This window comes from Macaca thibetana, chromosome 11 (assembly GCF_024542745.1).
Source record: "Macaca thibetana thibetana isolate TM-01 chromosome 11, ASM2454274v1, whole genome shotgun sequence".
NCBI classification, from domain to species: domain Eukaryota; kingdom Metazoa; phylum Chordata; class Mammalia; order Primates; family Cercopithecidae; genus Macaca; species Macaca thibetana.
In genome coordinates this window covers 30732616-30754946 of record NC_065588.1, presented here as the reverse complement: position 1 = coordinate 30754946, position 22331 = coordinate 30732616, and the positions used below count along the sequence as shown (strand labels likewise).

General features: G+C 40.6%; 1 long non-coding RNA gene across 1 annotated transcript; it reads left to right on the top strand.

Moving 5' to 3' along the window:
- The first annotated feature begins 16763 nt into the window (after window positions 1-16763).
- LOC126931789 (uncharacterized) lies at window positions 16764-18245 on the top strand. The gene is made up of 3 exons (XR_007717925.1): window positions 16764-16850; window positions 17180-17320; window positions 18094-18245. It is a non-coding gene; the product is annotated as an uncharacterized LOC126931789 (long non-coding RNA).
- The last annotated feature ends 4086 nt before the right edge of the window (window positions 18246-22331 follow it).

Sequence of the window (22331 nt, the reverse complement as noted above, 5' to 3'; positions counted from 1 at the left end):
CCCCTCCCCACGATAGGCCCCGGTGTGTGATGTCCCCCTTCCTGAGTCCAAGTGATCTCATTGTTCAGTTCCCACCTATGAGTGAGAACATGCGGTGTTTGGTTTTCTGTTCTTGTGATAGTTTGCTAAGAATGATGGTTTCCAGCTGCGTCCATGTCCCTACAAAGGACACAAACTCATCCTTTTTTATGGCTGCATAGTATTCCATGGTGTATATGTGCCACATTTTCTTAATCCAATCTGTCACTGATGGACATTTGGGTTGATTCCAAGTCTTTGCTATTATGAATAGTGCTGCAATAAACATACGTGTGCATGTGTCTTTATAGCAACATAATTTATAATCCTTTGGGTATATACCCAGTAATGGGATGGCTGGGTCATATGGTACATCTAGTTCTAGATCCTTGAGGAATCGCCACACTGTTTTCCACAATGGTTGAACTAGTTTACAATCCCACCAACAGTGTAAAAGTGTTCCTATTTCTCCACATCCTCTCCAGCACCTGTTGTTTCCTGACTTTTTAATGATCGCCATTCTAACTGGTGTGAGATGGTATCTCATTGTGGTTTTCATTTGCATTTCTCTGATGGCCAGTGATGATGAGCATTTTTTCATGTGTCTGTTGGCTGTATGAATGTCTTCTTTTGAGAAATGTCTGTTCATATCCTTTGCCCACTTTTGGATGGGGTTGTTTGTTTTTTTCTTGTAAATTTGTTTGAGTTCTTTGTAGGTTCTGGATATTAGCCCTTTGTCAGATGAGTAGATTGCCAATATTTTCTCCCATTCTGTAGGTTGCCTGTTCACTCTGATGATAGTTTCTTTTGCTGTGCAGAAGCTCTTTAGTTTAATTAGATCCCATTTGTCAATTTTGGCTTTTGCTGCTGTTGCTTTTGGTGTTTTAGACATGAAGTCTTTGCCCATGCCTATGTCCTGAATGGTACTACCTAGGTTTTCCTCTAGGATTTTTATTGTATTAGGTCTAACATTTAAGTCTCTAATCCATCTTGAATTAATTTTCATATAAGGAGTAAGGAAAGGATCCAGTTTCAGCTTTCTACTTATGGCTAGCCAATTTTCCCAGCACCATTTATTAAATAGGGAATCCTTTCCCCATTTCTTGTTTCTCTCAGGTTTGTCAAAGATCAGATGGCTGTAGATGTGTGGTATTATTTCTGAGGACTCTGTTCTGTTCCATTGGTCTATATCTCTGTTTTGGTACCAGTACCATGCTGTTTTGGTTACTGTAGCCTTGTAGTATAGTTTGAAGTCAGGTAGCGTGATGCCTCCAGCTTTGTTCTTTTGACTTAGGATTGTCTTGGAGATGCGGGCTCTTTTTTGGTTCCATATGAACTTTAAAGCAGTTTTTTCCAATTCTGTGAAGAAACTCATTGGTAGCTTGATGGGGATGGCATTGAATCTATAAATTACCTTGGGCAGTATGGCCATTTTCACGATATTGATTCTTCCTATCCATGAGCATGGTATGTTCTTCCATTTGTTTGTGTCCTCTTTGATTTCACTGAGCAGTGGTTTGTAGTTCTCCTTGAAGAGGTCCTTTACATCCCTTGTAAGTTGGATTCCTAGGTATTTTATTCTCTTTGAAGCAATTGTGAATGGAAGTTCATTCCTGATTTGGCTCTCTGTTTGTCTGTTACTGGTGTATAAGAATGCTTGTGATTTTTGCACATTAATTTTGTATCCTGAGACTTTGCTGAAGTTGCTTATCAGCTTAAGGAGATTTTGGGCTGAGACAATGGGGTTTTCTAAATATACATTCATGTCATCTGCAAAGAGGGACAATTTGACTTCTTCTTTTCCTAACTGAATACACTTGATTTCTTTCTCTTGCCTGATTGCCCTAGCCAGAACTTCCAACACTATGTTGAATAGGAGTTAGCCACATCTTTGATTTAGCTTTGGTCATCTCTTATTTTGATGATATTTTGCCGATTGGAGATATTAGAAATACTAAACAGTTTTCTTTGCTGATCTAGAACACCGTAGCTCTTCTATATTTTCTCTAAATTTGACTTGCAAACTGAATAATTCTTTTGTTTATCTTTTTCTTTCCATGCTGCATCATACACAGCTTAAAAAAAAAAAAAAACCAAAAAAAAAAAAAAACCAACTGATTCTCCCAAATTCTGCTTTTAAATCCCCTTTGCCTGACTCACAAATTTATTAGGTGGCTTTCTTAACCTTCTGAGTTACAATGGGCAACAGTTTTACTGATTTTTCTTCTCCTACAGAACATGGGTCATCCTCTCTCCAGTTTCTAATAGTTACCTAATACCACATGTTTAGTTTCTTATTTGGTATAATAGCACCCCACCCCATCTCAGCCTTTGTTGCATAACCACTCCAAAATTTAAGGCTTAAAACAGCAATGATTTATTATTTCTTAGGGTTTTGTGGGTTGGTTGGATACTGCTGCTGGGCTTGCCTGTGGTCATTCATGTGGCTGCAGTCAACTGGCAAGTTGATGGAGGACTGGGCTTAGCTTGCATGCTGGGCCTCACTATTTGAATATTCATCTTCAAGGAAGCTAGGCTGGACTCCTTCACCCGGCAATGAGTGTGTTCCAAGAAAGCAGACATGGATGCTTGTAGGGGGCTTCTCCATAGCCCAGCTTCAAGTCACACAATGCCAATTATGCATCCTGTTGGCCAAGATGAGTCACAAGGCCATCCCAAATTCAAAAGGAGGGGACACAGACCACCTCTTGATGAGAGATGGCATCTTCCTTTTTTTTTTCTTTTTGGCAGAGTCTCGCTCTGTCACCCAGGCTGGATAGAGTACAGTGGTGCAATCTTAGCTTACTGCAACCTCCACCTCCTGGGTTCAAGCTATTCTCCTGCCTTAGCCTCCTGAGTAACTGGGATTACAGGCTCACACCACCATGCCCGGCTAATTTTTGCATTTTTAGTAGAGATAGGGTTTTTGCCATGTTGGCTGGCTGGTCTCGAACACCTGAGCTCAAGCGATCTTTCCGCCTCAGCGTCCCAAAGTGCTGGGATTACAGGTGTGAGCCACCATGCCAGGCCTGAGATATCATCTTCCTGAGGAGCCTGGGAAGATAGAGTTTACAGTCTGCTAAAATCATACATCTTGTGGGTATAGAAATCATCTCGGGGTCAGATGGTTCAATCAGCTCATGAAAAACAGCTTTCTAATTTCAGGGAAGCCCCTTTTAACTTCCCCTCTTCTTTTCTTTTCTTGTCTTTTCTTTCTTTTCTGTTTTTTTTTTTTTTTTTTTTCTTTTGAGACAGCGTCTCACTCTGTATCCCAAGCTGGAGTGCAGTGGCATGATCTCAGCTCACTGCAACCTTTGCCTCTGGGGCTCAAGCGATTCTCCTGCCTCAGCCTCCCAAGTAGCTGAGACTAGAGGCGTACACCACCACACTCGTTTTTTGTTTTTTTTTTGTGTGTGTATTTTTAGTAGAGATGGGGTTTCACCATGTTGCCCTGGGTGGTCTCAAACTCCTGAGCTCAGGCCATCCACCTGCCTTGGCCTCCCAAAGTGCTGGGATTACAGGCGTGAGCCACCGCACCCAGCCTGCTTCCCCTCTCTTTTCTAAGGGAGAAGTCTGCCGGCAAATAAAAGTTGACATGCCTTCTAACATCATTTCTATCTCTTGTTACTGTTTATTTATCTTTGAAAGTGGCTGGCTTAAAGATACATATTCCATTTTAAAAAGCTATGATTTGGGGTAAAATAGCACACAAAGCTCAGAAAGCTCCAATATTTAGTAACTTGTGAAAATGTAGAAACTGTCAGAAATATCGAGTAAAGACGTAGTGAATGAGAGAGCAAGGGAAAGGTCATTAAAAATAGAGATTGAACAGAAAACACAGGATAAATATGATTTCCAGCATGAGTGTGAAAACACTGGTTTCTCATCTTGACAAGTGAGGCAGAAGCCTTTACTTCTGTTTATTTGGGGGCTACATAATGGAGGGTTTGTGTTATCTGAAATAGTTTCTTTCTTCTAACCTAGGTTCCCATATGCTCTCCTATGCTTTGCAATATAAATAAAGGCAATACATACTGAGCTGCTAGGAGAACAATAAGGCATTGTCCATACAAGAACACTGGAGAGGCAATGCAGACCTCTCATGCGAAGCAGAACTAGGCAATCTCCAACACCCCTCCTCACCCCAAAATTCAATGATAGGGTAAAATTCGAAAGTGAATGTAACTGAGTTTTCCTAAAATGGTCTTGGTTGTCTACTTTCAAACTAAGCTACATTTAAAAGCAGATATGACAATCTGTAGCTCAGATTCAGTCTGCACTGTTTACAGATGTTATGCCTTTGTTCTCAGGGACTATCATTTTTATTTTTAGCCAGCTTTATTTTTTTAATATGTAAAACTTTCTACAAATGAAAAGGCATGATCTAATTTATAGATTATATTTATATGGTCATAAAATCCCATTTGCAGCTGTGGCTGAATGAATTTCTCACATATTCAGGCATTATCTTGAGTTACACTTGTTAATACGCTCATTTGCAGTAACGGATGTGTCTGTTACTCAGTGGGTCAGCTCTACTAACTCACGCAACTGAGACAGTTCAATAGATCAGTTTAAAGTGCACGATAAACTTGCACTGCTGCAAAGCTTTCTCAGAATCATTTGGGAGTATTCGTAAGCCTGGCATGCCTTCTGCCCTTGGGTTCAATTTTTGCCATCTCATGTTTATATTCAACTTAGAAATCTGCTTTTCAGAGACATCTGGGTTTAGAATTCACTGTGGGCTTTAAAGACAAGAAGAGAATTGCTCATATAGTAACACAGGCTTTTGGCTCCTCAGATCTTCTGTTGAGCTGCGGCTTGGTGATGGTGACACCGTTAATTTTATTTTATGGAGAGAACCAGTAAGTTAGAGTAATGGGTTGTGCTGTCAGTCGGGTTTAACAGAACCTCTACGAGGTTTTGCAAGGGAATGAAATCAACATGGTCCAGTTGTACCATACCATGATTAACAGTATATACCTTAATTAAGGAAACATGTCTTTTTTAAATGCTGCAAAGTGCATTTCTTTATGGTGAATGTATTTTCCACTGCATGCTTTATATACAATTGTAAATATGGTCCTTTGGGTATTAATTTACGGCCCTTTTAAAGCAAAGTTTAAGTATAGAATTTAAAAACATATATATGTGAGAGAAAGAGAATGTCTTAAAAATGGAGTGAATTGCCTTTGCATAATTTCCTCTTTTGAGAGCGATAGAAATGTGCAGAAGTCACCAGAAATCGAGAAGAAAGAACGTCTAAAAGTCACCACAGAAGAATATGACTGTGAGCAGGGCCATGGCCAGCTTCTGCCTTGGCCGTGCACACTGGGCAACAGGGGAGGGGGGTTGGGCTGTTTGTCTTCATCCGGGGGCCACCTTCATTCTCTGTTATTAATTCTGGACAGACCAATTCTTGTCTCCAGTATTTCAAAAAAGTATTTTTGCCCATACACATTTCTTGATACTCTGTAAAACATTGTGGAATTTTAAACCGTTGTTATATTGTTTCTTGCCTTTAAAAAGAGTATTTGTGAACCAGCATGCCTTTTAATGGTCCTTGATACCATTTTTAACAAGTTTTGTGCTTTATCATTCTCATTTATCTTCCATTTTCTAATTTTTCTTTCAATACCTCTTTATTTCCTTTTACTCCTATCTGAAAATTTAGTTTATATTAGAAACATACTAGCTACACATGCTAAGCTCATTAAATATCTACTAGAGTTTTAGAGATGGAATAATTCTTAGTGTGGTTCACCCTGAGTATTTTGACTATCTGATATAAAAGAAGGAACAGATAGAAGGAGAAGAGTAGATATGGAAACAGAGTGGATAATGGCATAAGTCATGCTGTCATCAATGGGAAGGCTGGGAACAAAGTCAAATCCTTCCAACGAAAAACTCTCCTAACCTACACACTCCCAAAGGCTTTGTGTGTATGCGCATATTGGGAGGTAGGAGTGGTGGTCACTGTGGTGGGACTGATGCCAGAGATGCCATATTTTTCCTTTGCACTTCTCCCCACCCCACTCTTGCCCCAGTGCTCTGCTTTGTGCTGAACACGCAGTAGGTGGGACTTGTTGTGAGCACTTGTAGTCAGTACTTGTTATTTTCTGACTTGATTATCCATCACTTTTCTCAGTAACTACAGAACATAGCCAATAGGAGATCATCCTTACAGCCCTGAAGGGCAGAAAATGAAGTTGACTTAATCATCCACTTGTTAGTGCACCTTACTCTATGAACTCTAAATGCAGTGGAGAGAAAAGGGATAGAAGAAATCTGTTCATAATGAGCAAGCTAGGAGGACTGCTGCAAGGTGACTTGAATTTTTTAATTTAAATATTTTAGACATAAAAAAGTATTAGAGGGGTTGATAGCTTTGGAAGCTAAAGGCCGCTATCAGCCTGAGAGAGCAGTTCAAAAAAACAGCTAGAGAACACCAATCATTTGCTTATCTTTATTTTAGTTTCCAAAATTTCAGATGGACTTTGTGAATTGAGACTCTTAGAAAACTGCCAGTTTCTATGTTTTGATTTTCGTGAAAATCAGAACCAAAGAGGAGAAGGTAAGTGATGATATTTCTGGTTTAAGAAATTAAACCAAAGTGTCACGGTAGCACCGTGTACAGTTTCACATTCTTTTTTCAGAACATTAGCCAATAAAAAAATGACTCTGTTTTATAGAATATTATTTTCAGTATTAGATATTACTAATTAAGTATTAGACAACGCTGTTTAGCAGAAAAAATGTGATTTTTCAGACAGCAGAAGTTGAGGAAATCTGAGTTTCTGCGTTTTGACACTGACTGGGTAGGAGTTTCTTTGTCTGCAGAATGGGGATTTGTAGAGGAAGACCTGGTTGCCTTGGTGAGTTATACCCTCTAATCATGAGCGTGACGTTGTAGAAAAGGAAAATTATCTTTATTTTCGGTTTTCTTTTCTCTTTTACCTTGTAATTTAGCATTAAAAACAGGGAGAGAGCACGCCAGTCAGAATGCCTATTATTAAAATGTCAAAAAGCAACAGAGGCTGGTGAGGTTGCAGAGAAAAAGGAACACTTTTACACTGGTGGTGGGAGCATAAATTAGTTCAGCCATTGTGGAAGACAGTGTGGCAATTCCTCAAAGACCTAAAGACAGAAATATCAATGGGATCAACCCAGCAATACCATTACTGGGTATATACCCCAAGGAATATAAATCATCCTATTATAAAGACACATGCATGCCTATGCTCATTGCAGCACTATTCACAATAGTAAAGACATGGAATCAACCCAAATACCCATCAATGGTAGACTGGATAAAGAAGATGTGGTACATATATACCATGGAATACTATGCAGCCATAAAAAGGAAGGAGATCACGTCCTTTGCAGGGACATGGATGGAGTTGGAAAATGTTATCCTCAGCAAACTAATGCAGGAACAGAAAACTAACACTACATGTTATCACTTATAAGTGAGGGGAGCAACCACACACACTGGGGCCTGTCGGAGGGAGGAGTGGGGGAAGGAGAGCATCAGAAAGAATGGCTAATGGATGCTGGGCTTAATACCTAGGTGATGGGATGATCTGTGCAGCAAACCACCATGGCACTGGTTTACCTGTGTAACAAACCTGCACACCTGGCACATGTACTCCTGAACTTAAAAGTTGAAAAAACAAAACAAACAAACAAACATTTTATATTTATAAAAATGCTCTATTCTTCAAAGGGAGCTCCGTTCTTGAAAAATAGTGCAGCTGTGCCTCAGGCTACGCTATAACATTTTCAGAAAACCACAATCAAGAAAGTGTTGAAAAACAGGGCACTTAGATGTCTCCTCAGTAGGTAAAGGAAAGTTAAAAACGTTGAAACTAGTTGCCTGGGAAATTGCTGATTGGGGTGGGGATGACCATTAATGGGATTTTGAACTAGGCTTCTTTTTAGTCCCTAAGCCTCTATCACTTCCTACTGTGAATATAATTTTTTCCCCTTCTGCTAGGCTATGAAGGAAAGCAATTTAGAAGGGCAAAGTGGGTGTTGTCCCTGGGAGGTGGGAAGCTACAAGTAGCCAGCACTTAGTGTGTGTCCCTTCAGAGTTTTTAGTTCAGAGATAGGTGGGTCTTTGTTGTCTCAGCACCAATGGACTGTGGGAATTTCTGTCCTGTCTTTCAGAGGTTTTCGCTTAGCACTTGAAACTCCCACTGTGTACATCTTTGGAATTAGCTGAATGCCTTGAGAAGGGAGACCCGCTCTCAGGTTTCCAATTTTGTCAAACCAGGTTTTAAATGACCACCCAAAGCTGTGTTAGTTTTTCTGTCTCTCCAGCAGAGACCCTCTGTCCGGACCAAGACCAGATCCTCTGACTCTAGCCAGTGCCCAGAATTGGCAAATATCTCCTGGAGAAGGCAGCTGCAGATTCTCAACTCATTTATAAAAGGTTTGCTCTCTTCTTAGTCCCTGGAATTTCAGTCCCTCTAGTACCATTTACTTTTGCAGCTCTCTGATACATTAGAAGATACGATTTTAAAAAATTTATCAGGGTTTTGTAATTGTTCTCAGTGTGAGCAGTTTGCTGCTATGAATTCCATCATGTCCAGAAGCAGAAATATACCTAATTTATTATATCGTTTGTCTTTTTATGTGTGTTCTTATTTTTGCCCATTTGGTCTGAGTTGGACTTGGAGAAGTGAAATAAAGTCTCCTACTGCTGTTTCCATCTGTTTCTCCTTGTGCCTCCTGTGATTTCTGTTTCATTAACATTGCTGCCACATTGTTTAGTATAGAGATATTTATCACTGTTATATCTTTGTTTTGGTTTGTATTCATTAGCATTATAAAGTGCCTTTATATATTTATTATGTCTTGTTAGCTTGAATTCTGCCTTCCCTCATACTGTATTATAAACACCACTTTCTTTTTGTTTTGTACTTTTCTCATATGTCTTGGTTCATCTTTTTATTTTTAACTTTTTTGAATAATTTTGCTTTCAAGGTGTGACTCTAAAAAACAGCTTTATTGTGATACAAATGATGTACAAAAAATTATACATATTTAAATACAATTTGATGAGTTTGGACATATGCATACACCCATGAAACCACCACCACAATCAAGGTAATAGACATTTGTATCACCTCAAAGTTCCCTTGTGCCTATCTTTTTTTTTAGTGGATTTTGTATGAATGCTTAACATGAAATCTACCTTCAGCAAATTTTTAAGTGCACAATACATCAAAGTGAATCGTGAATAGCATAGGAATTGGGTTTGCGACAGAGATTTGTGACTCAATCTGAAAAATGTCTTTTCTTTTACTAGGTAAAAAACTTACCTACATTCATTGGCATGGTCAATTATAGTTCTATAGTATTACATGTGTAACATTTAAAAAGTCTCTCCTCTGTGGCCTCTCTCTTTTTTGTTCTAGTGGCTGCATATTACACCTCGTCCTACTCCTCCTCCACCTCCTCCTCTTGCTCCTCCTCCTGCTCGTCCTCCTCCTCTTCTTTCTTCCTCTTCTTGTGTGAATCTGTCTGTTTCTGGACTTTTTTGGTTGGTAGGCTATTAATTACTGCCTCAATTTCAGAAGTTGTTATTGGTCTATTGAAGGATTCGACTTCTTCCTGGTTTAGACTTGGGAGGGTATATGTGTCCAGCAATTCATCCATTTCTTCTAGGTTTTCTAGTTTATTTGCATAGAGGTGTTAGTATTCTCTCATGGTAGTTTGTATTTCTGTGGGATCAGTGGTGATATCCCCTATATCATTTTTTTATTGCATCTATTTGATTCTTTTCTCTTTTCTTCTTGATTAGTCTGGCCAGTGGTCTATCAATTTTGTTGATCTTTTCAAAAAATCAGCTCCTGGATTCATTGATTTTTTGAAGGGTTTTTCATGTCTCTATCTCCTTCAGTTCTGCTCCGACCTTAGTTATTTCTTGTCTTCTGCTAGCTTTTGAATTTGTTTGCATTACTTCTCTAGTTCTTTTAATTGTGATGTTAGGGTGTCAATTTTAGATCTTTCCTGCTTTCTCTTGTGGGCTTTTAGCGCTTAAATTTTCCTCTACACATTGCTTTAAATGTGTCTCAGAGATTATGGTACGTTGTGTCTTCATTCTCATTGGTTTCAAATAATATCTTTATTTCTGCCTTCATTTCATTATTTACCTGTAGTCATTCAGGAGCAGGTTGTTCAGTTTCCATATAGTTTTGCAGTTTTGAGTGAGTTTCTTAATCCTGAGTTCTAATTTGATTTGCCCTATGGTCTGAGAGACTGTTTCTTATGATTTCCGTTCTTTTGCATTTGCTGAGGAGTGTTTTACTTCCAATTATGTGGTCAATTTTAGAATAAGTACAATAAGGTGCTGAGAAGAATGTATATTCTGTTGATTTGGGGTGGAGAGTTCTGTAGATGTCTATTAGGTCCACTTGGTGCAGAGCTAAGTTCAAGTCCTGGATATCCTTGTTAACCTTCTGTCTCATTGATCTGTCTAATATGGACAGTGGGGTGTTAAAGTCTCCCATTATTGTTGTGTGGTAGTCTAAGTCTCTCTGTAGGTCTCTAAGGACTTGCTTTATGAATCTGGGTGCTCCTGTATTGGGTGCATATATATTTAGGGTAGTTAGCTCTTTTTGTTGAATTGATCCCTTTACCATTATTTAATGGCCTTCTTTGTCTCTTTTGATCTTTGTTGTTATAAAGTCTGTTTTATCAGAGACTAGGATTGCAACCTCTGCTTTTTTTGCTTTCCATTTGCTTGGTAGATCTTCCTCTATCCCTTTATTTTGAGCCTATGTGTGTCTCTGCACATGAGATGGGTCTCCTGAATACAGCACACTGATGGGTCTTGACCCTTTATCCAATTTGCCAGTCTGTGTCTTTTAATTGGGGCATTTAGCCCATTTACATTTAAGGTTAATATTGTTATGTGTGAATTTGATCCCGTCATTGTAATGTTAGCTGGTTATTTTGCCCATTAATTGATGCAGTTTCTTCATAGCATCAATGGTCTTTACAATTTGGCATGTTTTTGCAGTGGCTGGTACTAGTTGTTCCTTTCCATATTTAGTGCTTCCTTCAGGAGCTCTTGTAAGGTAGGCCTGGTGGTGACACAATCTCTCAGCATTTGCTTGTCTGTAAAGGATTTTATTTCTCCTTCACTTATGAAGCTTAGTTTGCCTGGATATGAAATTCTGGGTTGAAAATTCCTTTCTTTAAGAATGTCGAATGTCGAATATTGGCCCCCACTCTCTTCTGGCTTGTAGGGTTTCTGCTGAGAGATGTGCTTTTAGTCTGATGGGCTTCCCTTTGTGGGTAACTCGACTTTTCTCTCTGGCTGCCCTTGACATTTTTTCCTTCATTTCAACCTTGGTGACTCTGACAATTATGTGTCTTGGGGTTGTTCTTCTCAAGGAGTATCTTTGCGGTGTTCTCTGTATTTCCTGAATTTGAATGTTGGCCTGCCTTGCTGGGTTGGGGAAGTTCTCCTGGATAGTATCCTGAAGAGTGTTTTCCAGCTTGGTTCCATTCTCCCTGTCACTTTCAGGTACACCAATCAAATGTAGATTTGGTCTTTTCACCTAGTCCCATATTTCTTGGAGGCTTTGTTTATTTCTTTTTACTCTTTTTTCTCTAATCTTGTGTTCTCACTTTATTTCATTAATTTGATCTTCGATCACTAATATCCTTTCTTCCACTTGATCAAATCAGCTATTGAAGCTTGTGCATGTGCCATGAAGTTCTCATGCCATGGTTTTCAGCTCCATCAGGTCATTTAAGGACTTCTCTATACTGTTTATTCTAGTTAGTCATTCGTCTAACCTTTTTTCAAGGTTTTTAGCTTCCTTGCGATGGGTTAGAACGTGCTCCTTTAGCTCAGAGAAGTTTGTTATTACCGACCGCCTGAAGCCTACTTCTGTTAACTCATCAAGGTCATTCTCCATCCAGCTTTGTTCTGTTGCTGGCGAGGAGCTGAGATCCTTTGGAGGGGAAGAGGTGCTCTGGTTTTTAAAATTTTCAGTTTTTCTGCTCTGGTTTCTCCCCATCTTTGTGGTTTTATCTACCTTTGGTCTTTGATGTTGGTGACCTACAGATGGGGTTTTGGTGTGGATGTCTTTTTCGTTGATGCTGATGCTATTCCTTTCTGTTTGTTAGTTTTCCTTCTAACAGTCAGGTCCCTCAGCTGCAGGTCTGTTGGAGTTTGCTGGAGGTCCACTCCAGACCCTGTTTACCTGGGTATCACCAGTGGAAGCTGCAGAACAGCAAATATTGCAGAATAGCAAACATAGATGCCTGATCCTTCCTCTGGAAGCTTTGTCCCAGAGGGGCACCTGCCTGTATGAGGTGTCAGTTGGCCCCTACTGGGAGGTTTCTCCCAGTTAGGCTACACAGTCTGCTGAAGCTGCACCCAAAGCTTCCCCTTCCCCCAGGTGCTCTGTCCCAGGGAGATGGGGGTTTTATCTATAAGTCCCTGACTGGGGCTACTGCCTTTATTTCAGAGATGCCCTGCCCAGAGAGGAGAAATCTGGCAGTCTGGCCACAGTAGCCTTGCTGAGCTGCAGTGGGCTCCACCCAGTTGGAACTTCCTGGCTGCTTTGTTTACAGTGTGAGCATAAAACTGCCTACTCAAGCCTCAGCAATGGTGGACGCCCCTCCCCCCACCAAGCTCAAGCATCTCAGGTCAATCTCAGACTGCTGCTGTAATGGCATTGAGAATTTCAAGCCAGTGGATCTTAGTTTGCTGGGCTCCATGGGGATGGGGCCTGCTGATCCAGACCACTTGGCTCCCTGGGGCTTCAGCACCCCTTTCCAGGTGAGTGAACAGCTCTGTCTCGCTGGCGTTCCAGGCACCACTGGTGTATGGAAAAAAAAACTCCTGCAGCTAGTTCTGTGTCTGCCCAAGTGGCCACCCAGTTTTGTGCTTGAAACACAGGGCTCTGGTGGGGTAGGCACCAGAGGGAATCTCCTGGCCTGCAGGTTGTGAAGACCACGGGACAAGCACAATATCTGGGCTGGAGTGTGCATTGTTCCTCGGGTTCAATCCCTTAAGGCTTCCCTTGGGTAGGGGAGAAAATCCCCCAACCCCTTGCACTTCCCAGATGAGGCAATGTCCCACCCTGCTTCGACTTGCCCTCTGTGGGCTGCACCCGTTGTCCAACCAGTCCCAATGAGATGAACCAGGTACCTCAATTGGAAATGCAGAAATCACCTGCCTTCTGCATCAATCTCGCTGGGAGCTGCAGACCGGAGCTGTTCCTATTCGGTCATCTTGCCAGCAGTTGACTGATAGTTTCTTCTACTGTGCGGAAGGTCTTTAGTTTTATTAGGTCCTGGTTTTTAATATTTTGGTTGCAGTTGCTGTTGTGGTCTTAGTTGTAATTTCTTTCCCAAACCTGATATTCTCTAGGTTTTCTTCTAGGATTTTTATCTATAGTCTGAGGTCTTACCTTTAAATCTCTAATTAATCTTGAGTTAACTTTTGTATATGGTGACAGGTAGGGGTCCTGATTTATTCTCCTGCATGTGGCTAGCCAACTATCCTGCACAATTTATTGAATAGGGAGTCTTTTCTCTTTTGCTTGTTTTTGGCAACTTTGTTGAAGAGCAGATGGCTGTAGGTGTGTGGCTTTATTTTTGCATTCTTTATTCTGTTCCACTGGTCTAGGTGTCTGTTTTCGTACCAGTACCATGGTGTTTTGGTTACTGTAGCCTTACAGTATAGTTTGAAATCAGGTAATGTGATGCCTCTGGCTTTGTTCCTTCTGCTTAGGATTGCTTTGGCAATTTAAAGAATGCTAAAAATAAGCCCCCAATCTCTCCTGACTTATAAGGTTTCTGCTAAGACGTCTGCTGTTAGCCTAATGGGGTTCCCTTTGTATGTGATCTGACCTTTTTTTGCTACCTGCCTTTAAATTTTTTTCTTTAGTGTTCACTTTGGACAGTCTGGTGACTATATGCCTTGGTGATGTTGTTTTGCATAGTATCTTGCAGGTGTTCTCTGGATTTCTTGTATCTTGATGTCTATCTTTCTAGCAAGATTAGGAAACTTTTCTTGAGTTATTCCCTCAAAAATATATTTTCCACATTGTTAACTTTTTCTTCCTCTCAAGAATGTTAATAATTTGTAGATTTTTTCACTTTATGTAATTACATATTTCTTGAAGACTATTCATTTTTTTACATTCATTTTCCTTTATTCTTGTTTGGCTGGGTTAGCTTGAAAGACTGGTCTTCAAGCTCTGTAATTCTTTCTTCTGCTTGGCCCAATGTATTGATAAAGCTTTTAATTGTATTTTGAAACTCCTTAGGTAAGTTTTTCAATTCCAGAAGGTCTGACTGATTTCTTTCTTTCCTCCTTTCTTTCTTTTTTTTTTTTTTTTTTTTGAGACAGAGACTCTGTCGCCCAGGCTGGAGTACAGTGGCAAGATCTCGACTCACTGCAACCTCTGCCTCCTGGGTTCAAGCTATTCTCCTGCCTCAGCCTCCTGAGTAGCTGGGATTACAGACATGTGCCACCACACCCAGCTAATTTTTGTGTTTTTAGTAGAGATGGGGTTTCACCATGTTAGCCAGGCTGGCCTCGAATTTCTGACCTCAAATGATCTGCCCACCTTGGCCTCCCAAAGTGCTGGGATTACAGGCGTGAGCCACCACACCCAGCCCTGATTAATTTCTTTTTAGGATGTTTATCTCTCATTCGTTTCCTGGACATTGCTTTAGAAGTTTCTTTGTGTTGATTTTTAACCTTGTCTTGGATATCATTAAGTTTTTTTTTTTTTTTTCTAGTCCATGAATACTTTATCTGTCATTTCTTAGTTTCAATTTTGGTTAGAGACCATTGCTGGAGAGCTAGTGTAATCCTTTGATGGCATCACTACGTTCATATTTTTTATGGTACCAGAATTCTTGCCCTGGTTCCTTCTCATCTGAGATGCTGGTACTTACAATTTATGTAGTTATTTTCTGGCAGGTAGAACTTTTCTTTTCATTTCTTTTCCTATATTATTATTATTATTATTATTTTCTCTTTCCTTTTTTTCCATCTCTCCAGCAGGTATAACTATAGAGAATGTTGAGTAGGGTTGTTTGGCTTTGCTTCTATAGCTGTGTGCACTTCTGATGGCAAATTTTATATTGGGCTGTGCAGTTCAAACTCTAAGCCTGTAGATGGCACTTATAGGTATGAGTTGGCTGCAACCAATTTGGGGATATACTTGATCCTTGTTTACTGGGAGAAGCTCCCTGTTGCTTCAGGCAAATAGGCTGATCCATGGAGTGCCGTGTGCTCTGACCTTCCTGTTCAGCCCGTGGTGAGTAGGGGACAAGATGGATGGAGCTGGACCAGGTGAGCCTGCCTACAGGCTTCAGGAACAAGCACAAGTGCTGAGGGAGAATTCAGTGGGCAGCCATCAAGTACCTAGAGGTGCACCTAGGCATGGAGCTGGGAAACCTCTTCAGCTCCAAGTTCACTGTACAGGGATGGGGGATGGTCTAAACTCCTTATCCAGGAGAGAGGGCACTCCAGGTGCCTGGAGATCTGCCTGAGTGTGGGGTGAGGAGGTCCCTGCTTCACCAGGATCTCAATATAGGAAGGGTGGCATAGGTCAGAATGCCAATCCAGGTGAGTGGGTACTTTGAATACCTGGAGATCTGCCTATTGTGGAGCAGAGAGAACCCTGTTCCACCACAATCTATGCCCAGGAAGAGCGAGGTGGCTCAAGCTGCTGAACTAGGCAAATGGATCCTCCAAATGCCTGGAGATCTGTCTGGGCATGGAGCAGAAAGGGCCCCACTGTATCTTGATCTATGTCTATGAAGGGTGGGGCAGCTCAGGTTGCTGGTCCAGGCAAACAGGTACTCCAAATGCCTGGATTTCTGCCTGTGGGTAGAGTGGATAGGGCCCCACTGCACCATGATCTCAGGGTAGCAGGATGGGGCACCCAGATATGGCATGCACAGACTGGTTCCAAGTCACTAAACTGACCCTGGCTGCAGGTCTTGCTGCTCAGGACAAACTGCAGTGGTAGCAGCTCCCATCCCACCCTAGTCTTGCAATGGGGAAGAACACAATTCCAGTGCCTACTGCTGAGGTACTTTTCATAGTTCTAGCTCTGGAGACCCCTACCCCACTCTAGAGCAGGCACTCCAGTCTCTGACCTGAGACTAAAATGCCTGCATGGCTATACTGCCAGGTTGCTAAAGAATGGCTGACTTTATGTTCCTGGGTTAAAAACACATTCTGCTCTCGGTCACAGGTCTGGGAAAATGCCTGCAGTGTTCTCCACTGTCTTTTTCTCATAGAATCTCCAAGCTCCTCCCCAGGCTGGCTGCAAGACTTAGGATAAACAAGGTGTCCTCCCTTGGCCTGGGTTGCTCGGATCCCCAGTGGAAAGGTGAGTAACAGAAGGAGGCTCTCTGACTCTCTCACATACTGGGGTTTCACTCACTTTTATCAGCCAGATGCTGTCATGGGGTCTGTTTGCCCACATTTTCCTCTCTGGGATCTGAGGTGCCTGTCATGATTCTGGTGGATTCCCATTTTCCTTCTTAAATTAATGCTCACAGAGTTGATCTTTATGCACTATCTTGCTATTTCCAAGTAACTGAGGCACGCTAAAAGTGTGTAATCCACCATCTTGTGAAAAAAAGCCCGTTACTCTTATTGTGGGTCTTGCGTGAAGAATTGTTTTCTCTTGCTACATTTAAAACTTTCTCTTTATCCTTTGTTTGATTTTGATGTGGCTAGGTGTGGATCTGTTTGACTTTATCCTACTTAGAGATTGTTGAGCTTCTTGGATGTTGAGCTTTTTGGATGTGAAGATTAATGTTTTTCATCAAATGTAAGTTTTCATTCATTATTCACATTTTTTCTGCTCCTTTGCCTTTTTTCTCTATATATGTCACCTTTGTGTAGCAAAAAAGAAAAGGCATACATGACTGGATTAGGGGCCTTATCACATGTCAGGGGCCAGCTCTGCAAGTCTTGTACTTTGGAAAAAGAACCAACTAGCCTGTTCAGCGATACAAATGTCAGAAAGTCGAGAATGCCTGGATTTCAAATATCTTAATAGACTATAGAGGAGATATGTTTGGTGAAGGAAATCCTTTCCAGAATCCTCCAAATCATAATGTAAATGGTTGTCTACTAATTCTCAGCCCTTAAATCTAGTCCTAGTAACCCCTGATAAACTGACCCATACAAGATGGGAATGCCTACCATGAGATGCTGAGATGGGATATGACAGTGCCAACAAAGGCTGCTGCTGTAATGTGATCTCTCCAGATGGGTTCTTTCATCTTAGCTAAAAAGGTCAGTCCTATGATCTCATTCTTCTTTTGCAAACACTGCAATGGTTGACTTTATTATAGGGATTAAGATCTATGATCTAGGTGATGTAATGGCAACAATCCTTTCCTAACTCTATATTGAATCAATGACTGCTATTTGCTTTGATATAGTTAAATGTGAGGGGGTAGTTTATAGAACCCTGAATTTCAACAACGATAATTGTTATATTTACAGTGCAGCTGTTGAACTGTTAATCCTTCTTTATTATGGTTTTATAGAATTGAATGATACTAAATGACTCTGAGTACAGCAGGCATGACTTTTCATTTGTCTGTGCTATATTAAAGATTATGTATTTTTAAATCTTGATAACACTCAACCTTTGAATTACAAACTAGATAGTTTCAAGAAAAATCAAGAAACTTTAAAATATAGTAAATAATATAACCCACAGGTAATTTGTGTCAATTTTTAAAATATTTCTTTCAGAACCTTTATAATCCCTTAATGATAAGTGATACCTGCACATGAATGCTGCCTTTGAAAGGGGTTCAGTGTTATTTAAAAGACAACAGCATGAATGTTTTTCTTCCCTTACTAAATTTAAATCAACATACTCTCAAAGCTGAGAGGATGAAGTGAAGAATAGTGGGTGGGTGAGGGGAATTAAAAATAAGTGCTCTAAAAATCCAATGGTGCCTGAAAGGATTTAAGACAAAAATGTGAGAGCACATGAGGTAGTAGGTTTACGTTGTGCCAAAGGAAATAATAAGACTGCATATTTGTTATTTCAGGAAACACAGCACAATAGCAGGATTACTTGTATCATCCATGTTGAAGTCACAGGCCTTCCCCACTCACCATTGCCTACCACACCTACAACTCTCTTCTAAAAAAGCCAGGGAAGCCGGATGTCTTTGTGGGGTATTGGGCAGAACTGCCCTGCATAGGAACTCCACATGGGATGGTGAGAAATTGATCAATTTGATCCTCTGTCTTAATAATAAATATGGATTTTGAGAGATACACATAAATGGAAGTTACACTCCAATATTTTCTGAGATATATGCGGTGTTCCATGAGCTCTGAGGTGTAGCCAAGTCTTTGAGACCGAGAGTGACTGCATTAGTCCATTTTCATGCTGCTGGTAAAGATATACCCAAGACTGAGAAGAAAAAGAGGTTTAATTGGACTTACAGTTCCACATGGCTGGGGAGGCCTCAGAATCATGGTGGGAGGCAAAAGGCCATTCTTACATGGTGGCGGCAAGAAAAAATGAGAGAGAAGCAAAAGTGGAAACCCCTGATAAACCCATCAGATCTAGTGAGATTTATTCACTATCACGAGAATGGCCTGGGAAAGGCCAGTACCCATGATTCAATTACCTCCCCCTTGGGTCGCTCCCACAACACATGGGAGTTCTGGGAGATACAATTCAAGCTGAGATTTGGTGAGGATGCAGCCAAACCATATCAGTGGCTGTCTAGCCAGAAGGGAGATGGATGACTTGAGACTTAATATGCTCCTGAATTTTAGTGAGACATCCTTGCACTGAAAGTACTGGCCATGTCTCTTGTAATCCTGAAAAGCCATTTTATACATCAGACGCTGGGCCTCCACTTCTGGGTCTCTATCTTGTGTTACATGTTTCTTTCCATGCCAGAGAGAGGAAGGTGCAGAGGGAACAAAGAGAACAAACTTCGGAGTTCTCAAGACTTAGATTCAGATTGACTCTTCCTGCTGAGCTGAGTGTCAGCCACTGTCAGATCATTTAGTTTAGATAATGAGTTCCTAAGAGGGTTAGAGTTCCTAAGAGGGTTTAGAGTTCCTAAGAGGGTTCAATAAAATCATAATGTATCAAGTACACCAATATAATCTGGATATTTGTCCCCACCCAAATCTCATGTTGAAATGTAATCCCCAGTGCAGGAGCCTGGGCCTGGTGGGAGGTGTTGAGTCATGGGGGCAGGTGCCTCATGGCTTGGTGCTGTCCTTGTGATAGTGAGTGAGCTTTTGTGAGATCTGGTCATGTAAAAGTGTATGGCACCCCTCACCCCCACTCTCTCTCCCTTGCTCCCACTCTTGCTATGTGATGTGTCTGCTCCTGCATTGTCTTCTGCCATGAGTAAAAGCTCCCTGAGGCCTCCCAGAAACTGAGCAGATGCTGGCACCTTGCTTCCTGTGCAGCCTGCAGAACTGTGAGCCAATTAAATATCTTTTCTTTGTAAATTACCTAGTCTCAGATATTTCTTTATAGCAAACAAAGCAAGAGCGGACTAATACACATACTAAGATTTTGAAAGTAGTTAATGACTTTACAAATGTTATTGATTATGTTTCATGTCTTACATAATCAAGTATCTCTAATATTGTCTTTTATATATTTTTGTCTCCCCTGTGTGGCCAGTAAGATGTAGGAGCCCCAGAGAGTGTTTAATATGTGTTTGTTGCACTTATGATCATCTTGAAGTCAAGACTCCTGTGGTTCATTTAGCAGTGGGGCCATATTCAAAGAATAGTTCAAACAGGAATTCAGATCATATACAAATCGAATGCAGAACTTGAAGACAGGTTTTACTAAGATTTCCTTTTTCTCATATTCTGTAGCATCTGACAACTCCTGAGGCCTGTCACTCTCTTTCCACAGAAGGACCCTCTCTCACTATCCCTGGCCCACCCCCGGTCTCTCTCCAGCCCACTCCTCATCCAGCTCTAACCGACTTCTGCCAGCTGTGCCCTGGGCTCTCATAGTCTGCAGGTGTGGGATCCTTCTTCACTCAATGCCTCCTGGGAAGAGAAGCCCCTCTTTACCCTTACTGCCAGTTTCACCATTCTTCAGTGCCTTTTACTCATTCTGCCTCCCAAGAACCTTAATCTTGTTCAGAAGGAGAAGAGGGGAAGGAACTAAACAGTTTGCAGAATCAGAACCTGATTTATCTGGCAGGGAAAAGGGTTGGGAAAACTTACCTGTATGTTTGTCATTTTTATCTTATCCCATAGAATGACTGGATGCAGAATAATAAAGCCAGCAAGTATGTATTGTGTTCCTATTGGGAAGCTGGTTCTAGGAATGAGCTGAAAGGAGTAAACTACAGCCCTGCCCTTAAAGACCTTGTGCTGGGGAATTTTCACAGTGCTTAGCACATGAGGCTGGGCTACTCCAGAAACCCTTGTAGATGCTGGAGAGAGTGAAGGATACTGTAGCACTTTAAAAATATTGCAAAATAATTTACTTAAAATGAATTCTCCTTTTTAAGTGTATAGTTCAATGAGTTTTGGCAAATGTATTGTCATCTAACCATCATTAAACTCAAGATACAGAAATATCCATCCCCCCCAAGAGTTCCTCTGTACTCCTTTTCAGTCATTCCCTTTCACTACCACCAACTTCTGCCAACCACTAGTCTATTTTCTACCCTTATAGCACTATCTTTTCTAGACTGCTATATAGATGGAATGTGGAATATGTATACTTTTGCATACATGTATTAGTACTTCATTCTTTTTATTGCTGAGGAATATTCCATTGTACATATATAGCATTATTTGGTTATCTCTTCTCCAGTTGAGTATTTGGGTTGTTTCCAGTTTTTGACTACTCAATATAGCTGCTATGAACGTTCATGTAGAGGCCTCTGTGTAAACATAGGTATTTGTTTCTTTTGTGTAAATACCTAGGATTTGGATTGGTGTGTTGTATGGTAGGTGCATTATTACTTTTACTAGAAGCTGCCATACTGTTTTCCAATGTGACTGTATGAGGGTCTAGTTGCTCCACAGCCTTGCCAGAACTTGTGTTGTCAATCATTTTGATTTGTATTGTATTGGTATGTAGAGGTACCTTGCAGTTTCAGTTTGCATTTCCCTGATCCATAATGATTTTGAGCATCTTTTCACATGCTTGCTGGCCTTTTGTATATCTTCTCTGATGAGGTGTCCAGATTTTTGCCCATTTTTCACTAGGTTGTTTGTCTTAATATGAGTTGCATTTTTATTATTGAGTCATTATTATTGGGTAAAGAGTTTTAAAAAATATATTCTAGATATAAGTTCTTTCTGTGTTTGGAAATATTTTTACCTAGTCTATGGGTGATTTGTCTTTTCATTTTCTTAAGAGTGTTTTTCAAATAGTAGCAGTGTCTAATTTTGATGATGACCAGTTTAACAATTTTCTTCTTTTGTAGTTTGTGCTTTTTATAGTTTGGGAGAAATCTTTGCCTAACACAAGGTCAATGTGTTATGGGTTGAATTGTATTCCCCCTGCCCCCCAATTAACATGTTGAAGCTCTAACCCCCAATAAGCCCTGAGGTAAGGTAAGGTAAGCCCTACCTTAGAATGTGACCTTGTTTGGAAATAGGGTCTTCACAGAGATGATCAAGTTAAAATGAGATTATTGGGGGTGGGTTCTAATCCAATAGGACTGGTGTCCTTATGTAATGGGTATATCTGAGGACAGATACACACACAGGGAGAATGCCATGGAAACATAAAAGCAGAGTTGGGGGGATAATTTACAAGCTGAGGAATGCCAAAAGTGCCAGGGAGTACTAGAGGAGGAGAGAACCATGGAACAGATTCTCTCTCACAGTGCTCAGAGGGAACAGCCCTGCGGACACTTTGACCTTAGACTTCCAGCCCCCAGAACTGTGAGATAATACATTTCTGTGGCTTCAGTCCTCAGTTTGTGGTACTTAGTTCTAGCAGGCTTAGCAAATAGTCACTAAACCACTAAGATTTTCTCCTATTTTTTTTTTTTTTTTGCTAGAAGTTCTATGGTACTTTTATAAGGTCAATCTGGAAGAGGTATGAAAAAGTTCCTGAGATCAAAATGACTTCAGAGGGTCTTTAAAGAACTAGGTGATACTTGTAGCAATAAAGCTTTTGTTGGAATAAAGATTATGCCTTGTTCCTGGCAAGTAGAGAGAGGAGGATTTCATCTTTGTGTACACAAATTTGATTAGACTAAAAACTCATAAAAGTTTGGCATCTGTCTCACTGTAACTAAATGAATTAGAAATATATATTTTTGGA